This window comes from Anarhichas minor, unplaced genomic scaffold (assembly GCF_050575085.1).
Source record: "Anarhichas minor isolate MPS153535 unplaced genomic scaffold, ASM5057508v1 ptg000024l, whole genome shotgun sequence".
Classification (NCBI taxonomy): domain Eukaryota; kingdom Metazoa; phylum Chordata; class Actinopteri; order Perciformes; family Anarhichadidae; genus Anarhichas; species Anarhichas minor.
The window spans coordinates 15,263,537-15,270,677 of record NW_027466470.1 but is presented as its reverse complement, the minus strand read 5'-3'; positions in this window follow the sequence as shown (position 1 = coordinate 15,270,677).

The following is a 7,141-nucleotide window of genomic DNA, read 5'->3' as shown; positions in this document are numbered from 1 at the left end:
AAATGCTATTGCACTCTCATATGCTTTATTGTGTTATTGTCGTCAGTAATAACTATAACATCCTCATCATTACTAATCTGTTGTATCTTATTCTAATTACTATCATCATTATTCTGGATTTATTTTCATTTTGAAACGAGAGAAAGTGTTGTATTTGTTCAATTGCTGTTATTTTCTCTCTCTCATAGTTTGATCTTGAATGCACTGTCGCACTAACTGCTCTTGTGTGAGGGTAAGACTGAATGTATTTGATAGTTCTCTGTGTTGGACTCCAATGGAAACAGAGTGCTTTGGGTGGGATGTAATTTACTCAGGTGTGTACTGTAAGTGGGACTAATAGGACAGATAGGGTTGTTTCAAGTACTCTAACAGGAACGCCCCTATACTTTTCGCCAACGACGGGACAAGACTGATTCAAGCAATATAATAGAGAGCAGTCGAGTGTGTCTCTAAATAATAGTAAAAAAACAGGCTGACAGCACATCCCTGTGGTTAGGTGTGTCCGTCAGTAGAGAAGACTGACAAAGAAAGTTGGACGAGTAGGTAAAAGTCTAAGTCAAGGAAAACTGTTTTGATATCACTTCAATATACTCTTTAACATTTGCAAGGATTATTAGGTTCTAAGTAAAGAGACGTCAAAAAGTGGTAAGGAAAAGTATTCTCACCAAAAGCCAAGGGGACGATAACGACCAGCATCAGCAATATGAGCCATGGCCAAAAGAAACCGGTCACTTCACATTTACACCTCAAGAAACACAGACCCCTCTCTCTGCTGTTTAGCTCGGCTACAAATATAACCATATAACAGTGTACATGCCTTTGAACTATATGGATAAAAGACTCCTGCTGTTTCTTTCCAAGCAAGAGAAAGTTGTTTTGGCAGGCGCAGCGACGAGGAATATGTGTTGACTATAGTTTCTAAGACTATTTATGTTAAATTTTATTGTGAAAGTATTGAAGATTTCTCAAAAGTGGTGGACAGGGTGCCCGACTGTTTAATAACCCTCTGACCTGACTCGTTGATGTTTTCAATATAAGGTCGCAATCATTAAGACCATCACAGTGGAAGAATGTCTCATTGAGGAACCAGTTCGTCTGGACTTAGCCAGGTTTAGGGGAGGACGTTCTACCAATGCCGGTGAGACTATCTCCCCGTTTGTTTTCCCTCACATGGTAACCCATAAAGTCTCCACCCCCCCCCCCTGGTTTTGTGACCCATGAATTGAGGCATTTGCTGCATTGTGGAGGGAAGCTTCTCTTTCATAAATCAACATGCTGACAGGGCTGTATAATCAAGGTGATTTGAATGGTACATACGCCGCGTATGCTACATAGCTCATTCCTAATCCCCAATTAGTTTGTCTAACTCAGGAAGTCCTACAATTGTTCCACGAAGGGGGCCAGACATAAAGACTGGCCGCTCGTTGTCCAGCACCCGTTGCACAAAGCCTGGCCACCGGTGTGGTGTTCAAGGAGGTCAGGACGGGGTCGATGGTGTTTTTATCATTAAAAAAGTAGTGTACGGCTAAGCTGAGCCGAGGGAGGTCGGGAAAAGGGGATTTCAGGAGCCGAGATGAGCATGAACATTGCATGACTGCAAGGGGTGAAGTAAGCTTGGTTTCGATTTCGAAGGCGAGAGCTAATAAAAAGATTGTTTCAAATTCGGGGAGTATTAAGTCCAAAACATTTTTATGCAACGTTTTGATGCAAGAGAGTTTCCAATCTCTGCTATTGTCTGGCTGGATATTGTATGCTAATTTGGTGGTATGTACAGTAAATAGCACACATTCAGTTGCACAGAGCAAAACTGCAGAGATATCATAGATCTGGTGTTCTACCATGTGCCTGGGTCCATAGCTGGTGCAAGTACCGGTAGATTAGTTAAACTTCCACAGCACGTATACCTAACAGTGATGCATACAGTATATTAGACGAGAGACTGAAAGTCAACAGGCAAGACCAGCATACGAAAGTATCTTTTTATAGAGGTTTATATTGGTGCAAATGACATACATGTGGGACTTAAAAAGCAATGCATGAAATTGGATGTACCTGATGTCAACTGTTGACGGCAGAATGAGAGGATTTGAGAAAAGGGACGAATAAAGCAAAGAGGTAAAAAAAATAAATAGCTGATGTAAGCGAGCGGTAAAGGAGAGCACTTTACAGGAGGTTTATTGATTTATGAAAGGGCGACCAAAGGCTTTGGTTGTTTGTAATATTGAGTAGAATTTATTGTTTTTATGTTTGCAGATGATTTCACTGCATTGGAACACGCCCATATATGCATTATGAATTGTGAGATGAAATAAAAAAAATATGCATTGATAATAAAAATCAGAATGAAGTTAGTGATTGTTTAAGAATAAAGACTATGTTATCAAAAACTTTCACCGATAAGCAGTGATTGATTCAATGTGTTGTTGATTGTGACTGACAGCTGCTGTGTGTGTGTTTTTTATTTTTTATTTAAATAATGTCACTCTTTGCACCAACAAGAGCAGCAGCAGGATCAGCAGAATAAACCCATCAACGTGGGGTTGTTAAATGCAATCCGCTCCTTCCATTAATTCACCGGCCGTGATTTATCTTCTCACTAGCCCCTAAATCCGAAGTGTCATTTTGGGATGGCGCTCCTTCGCCCTTAATTCTGTGGTTGTCATGGAAACAGACCTTTCCGTGCTGTCTGCAAGGAGAATGAGGAGGAGGAGGAGGAGGATGAAGGCTCCCCTGACTTTCAGGATGTAGCTTGTCATCTCTCCTGCATGATGGCTGCAGCGAAGGGTGTGGGGGGGGGGGGGGGGGGGGGGGGGGGGGGGGGGCAGGACATGTTTTCTCACATGCACACTTCTTGCCATTCCAATCTTGATAGCAATTTATCTCCTGCAGTGCTGGTTCATCTTCACAGTAGTCTACTCCTCACTTCAAATAAAGCTCCAACGCATAGTTGAATACAAGTCCAAACCCATGCAAGCGGGTCTGTGAGACTTGGGCACAGCAGGTTGCTTTGAGCTAAATGCTAACATTAGCATCATGGCATCCTGCTCACAATGTCAACGTCAACATGCTGATGTTAGCACATGTAATATTTAACAGGTTCACCACCAGTGTGTAAGCATGCTAAGCAGTAAACACTAAGTAGCCTACAGCTGAGACTAGGTTTTACAAGTGTTATTTGTGTACTACTAGATGACTAAAAGGAAAGAAATTCCTCAACAGCTATTGCTATTCAAATGTGAGTAACCCCCCCCAAACACTGAGTAAAAATGCGATCACGTCTTATCGCAATCAATATGCCGTCTTGTTCACTGCCTCCACTGAGGGCAGAAAAAAGTCACAGTCAGCTGTTCAGACGCCCATGGGAGTTGGCAGTCTAAACAGGGTCATCTGTTCAGACACACATACGGAGGTCAAGGGATGCAAACAGCTTGAATGCCGCTCCGCACTCTCGTCTCAGAGCTTCAGCTCTGGCTGTTGGCTCCGTTACTCCTCTCACATCCACCTCCTCCCCCAACTTCCCTCCTTTCTCCAGTGTAAAAGAGGGAAACCTTGGTTGTATTAAAATCTACTCAAATGTCCCTTAATTACCATGATATCATTGTTTTGAAGTAGGCTATATCTTTACTCACATGTATTATTTAAATGATTAACAGTTGAATCAGCATAATGAAATAGTGAATCTGCCCTATAGCAACCTTCAAATAATCTCTGTGAGGCTGAGCTTGACAATACACATTTTTCATACATTATACAGCATAACTTTGATTTCAAAGACAGCCAGCCATCATTTTAGTCAACAAACTGTCCAAGACCCAAAGCTTCACACAGCAAACGGGTTCTACGGGATAACCCAAGAAACTAAACGTTGAGGGAACAGTTTCCTGGTTTTGGTTGGAAAATGTCTTTACACAACACACACACAATTAGATATGAAATATGTTAACATCTTATAAAGCTTAAGACAATAGTTGGTGGGACTTTGGTGAATGGGTATTGGAATATAATCAATATTATATTTGATAGCCCTATTTCGTGCAAACTATTCACAGTGGCAATTTTGTATTGTAGTGTTCGATGTCCTCTCTTAGTAATTCAGCTGATCTGACATTGATATGTTGGCCTATGCTTTTTTTTAAACATTTGCACAGTTTTTATGCTGTCACACAGTTGATATACAGGTTATAAATAAAATGTCTGCAGGGTGGTCATGTCCGTCAATCTTTCTGTCCAACACACCTTTAGGTCTAAATGGTCCCCAACATTTTGATCCATAATGTGTTATCTCGATCACTACAAGAAGAGTCTGTAGCCGGCTGCACTTAATGTTACGGACACATCTCAGCATAGCAGCATGCTAGGATTTGATAATTGGCAGCAAAGTTATTACAGTACTAAGAAAAGTAAAAAGTAGGATTGCTTAAAATGTACTATGAATAGAACTTTTTACACAAAATTTAAAACATTACAAAATAAGGTCCATCATGATGTCAAGGTAGAAGTTGCACAAGGAAGAACACCACCCACACCCCAGTGTGTGCAAAACAACAATACATTATGTTTTCTATTGATGTAGACATTTGCAGCCAATACAACGTATTTTCAATTAGACAACCACCAAGATGATAAACAATTACACAGAAATGTCCAAAAACAACAGCACCTACACCACGGCGGGTGAAAAAACACAACTGCAGAATAAAGCATCTCCAAGTCATTCAACACAGAGACGAGCAGTTTAGCGCGACCCAGGAGCCAGCATGCACCTGGCCAGCATGTGTGTTTGACTTGGGTCACTGGGAGCGCCCGGTGGTGCATTAAATCAGTGATTAAAGTTGTTTTTTTAATATCCAAACCATGAGACATGTCACAACGTGACGCTCGACCAGTAAAAGTACACATTCGACATTCATCTTTAACACAATAACAGCGGAGTGCAGTGGGTCACCTCTCTGGACGTGATGGTGATGGATCACCATTACAAGTCCTCCTGAGGGGGTCATGACATTCTCAACCAGATTTCATGGCACTCCATTCATTAGTGGATCGATATATATAATGGGTCTGCAGCAAAGTGGACCAACTGACAGACATGCATTGCATAAATGAAATTTAATTTTACTTAGCATCTTCAATCATTCCAGACCCCAGAGGATGAACTAGACCTATTTCAACTGCTTCTTCCTCCCTCAGGTCAGAATATCAGGTTTGTATTTATCCCAGCAGGTTGCCTGTGTACAGTGTGGACACACTGTGCACCTGAAATAAATCGGTTTGATGCTTTTATCTATCTAAATTGTGCATTTAACAGACAAAAGAGTTGGTTGTTCCAAACTGCACTAAACTATTTTTTCACTTGTTACATAGCAACCGGTGTATTTTCCAAATTCTCCTCCCATGGCACCCCATCATTTCATCCTCTCCTCTTTTCTCTCAAACCATCTGTGTTAACGTGCGTTAACTTCTCTGCTGGGTCTTCTATTTATGGCCTGTACAGTTATTCATACAGACCTGTACATGCCTTTGTTTGTCTTTTGCAGACTCATGGGCACACAGAGTAAAAATATTCTTGATCTTGCATCCCAGGCATCGTTCCTCGCTCCCTGCCTTACCTCTTTTCATCCTGTTGTTTTGACATGGGCCTGTGCCACTGGGACTCTGCTAGTTTTTTCTCATCCTCTCAGTGAGAGAATGAGGGAACTCCTCCTCAGAAGTGGGGCGTTCGCTTCTTCTCATTAAAAATAATTGGTCTCTGTTCAATTAAGGCTCAGTGATGCTCCTTTGATCTAGCTGTTTTTTTTTTTTTTGTAATCTGTCTTTCACATTCAAATCAACTGCTCGGAGTTGGCAAAGGTATTGGATAATTGGTTCTAAAGCGTTAACTTCCGGAAGATGCATCTCATTACTCTGTGATTGATTTCCTGCCATCGGCGCCTCCTGTTTGCAGATGAATACTGCGAGGAATATACCGCAGGTGAACATGCTCACTGATACTTAAGAGACGCAAGGCACATAGAAGTATACGTGCACACAGAAGCCCACACACACACACACTGTAAACCCACTGGCCCAGCCACTCACCCACACACACTTGGTATTTTGTACTCTCTCACACTGCAGTATGAGCATGTTAATGTGCTGGCAGTGGTTCCTGTTACTGGGGGGGTGGGGGATTCCGTTGAATCCCAATAGCCCAGGGACAGAAAGGATACTAAGCCAAGCTTTGACTGCAGTTATGCTCCAACACTGCTACTTTAATAATAATGTCTCTCATCCCCTCGCTCATCCTCTTTGCAGCTCTCTGTCCCTCCCTTCCTCTGCTTTCTCACAGTCCTAATCTCTATTCCCTCTCCACCTCTCTATCCAATTTGATACTTTTTTTTTTTTTTTTTGCTGCACACCATGTAATCCTCACCAAATTCACCTCACATTTCTACATGCGTAATACACACATGGTGGAGGTCGATGCATTTTGAACAGATAGGCTTTTAGGATATACGATGCTGCATAGCTACTTAATTAAATGCATGCTCATCAGTGCGTTGATGTGGGATGTTTTATTAGACATATTTTATGCACACACAGGAGTGTATCAGGAGATATGCAAATACAATATACGAGTTGCACACTGACGCAGATGCATGCACAAATGCCACACACACAGCATATTTTGTCTCTGTCAGATTGCATGCCAAAGGTACAGCGCACTTACATAGGGGAACGGGTTTCTACGATCATTGGCATAACAGTTGAAGGAACATCAAAGACATAGAGGATGAATGGATGTCTGTGAAGCTAGGGGTTTATTGCTCTGCTGGCCTACTGTGAAGATCACTGGGAACATCAAACACACATGCAGACATTTATGTCATTTTAAGTCTCTGGATTTCACAGAGAGAAGAACAGCTTCCTCTGCTGGAGTGAACATAATGTGGCAGAGGAACCTGCCAGCAAAGAGGGGGCCCATGTAGGCAGAAGTACTTTGATGTGTGATGAATGAATGCATGTGGGGGATCCTGATTGATTTGAAATGTAACAGATGCACTGGCAAATACGACACTCATGTCTACAGGTGAGTGGAGCACAGTTGGTCATCAAGAAAGTATAGTATAGTTGTTCAGCTCTCTGCAGGTTTAAAAAAAAA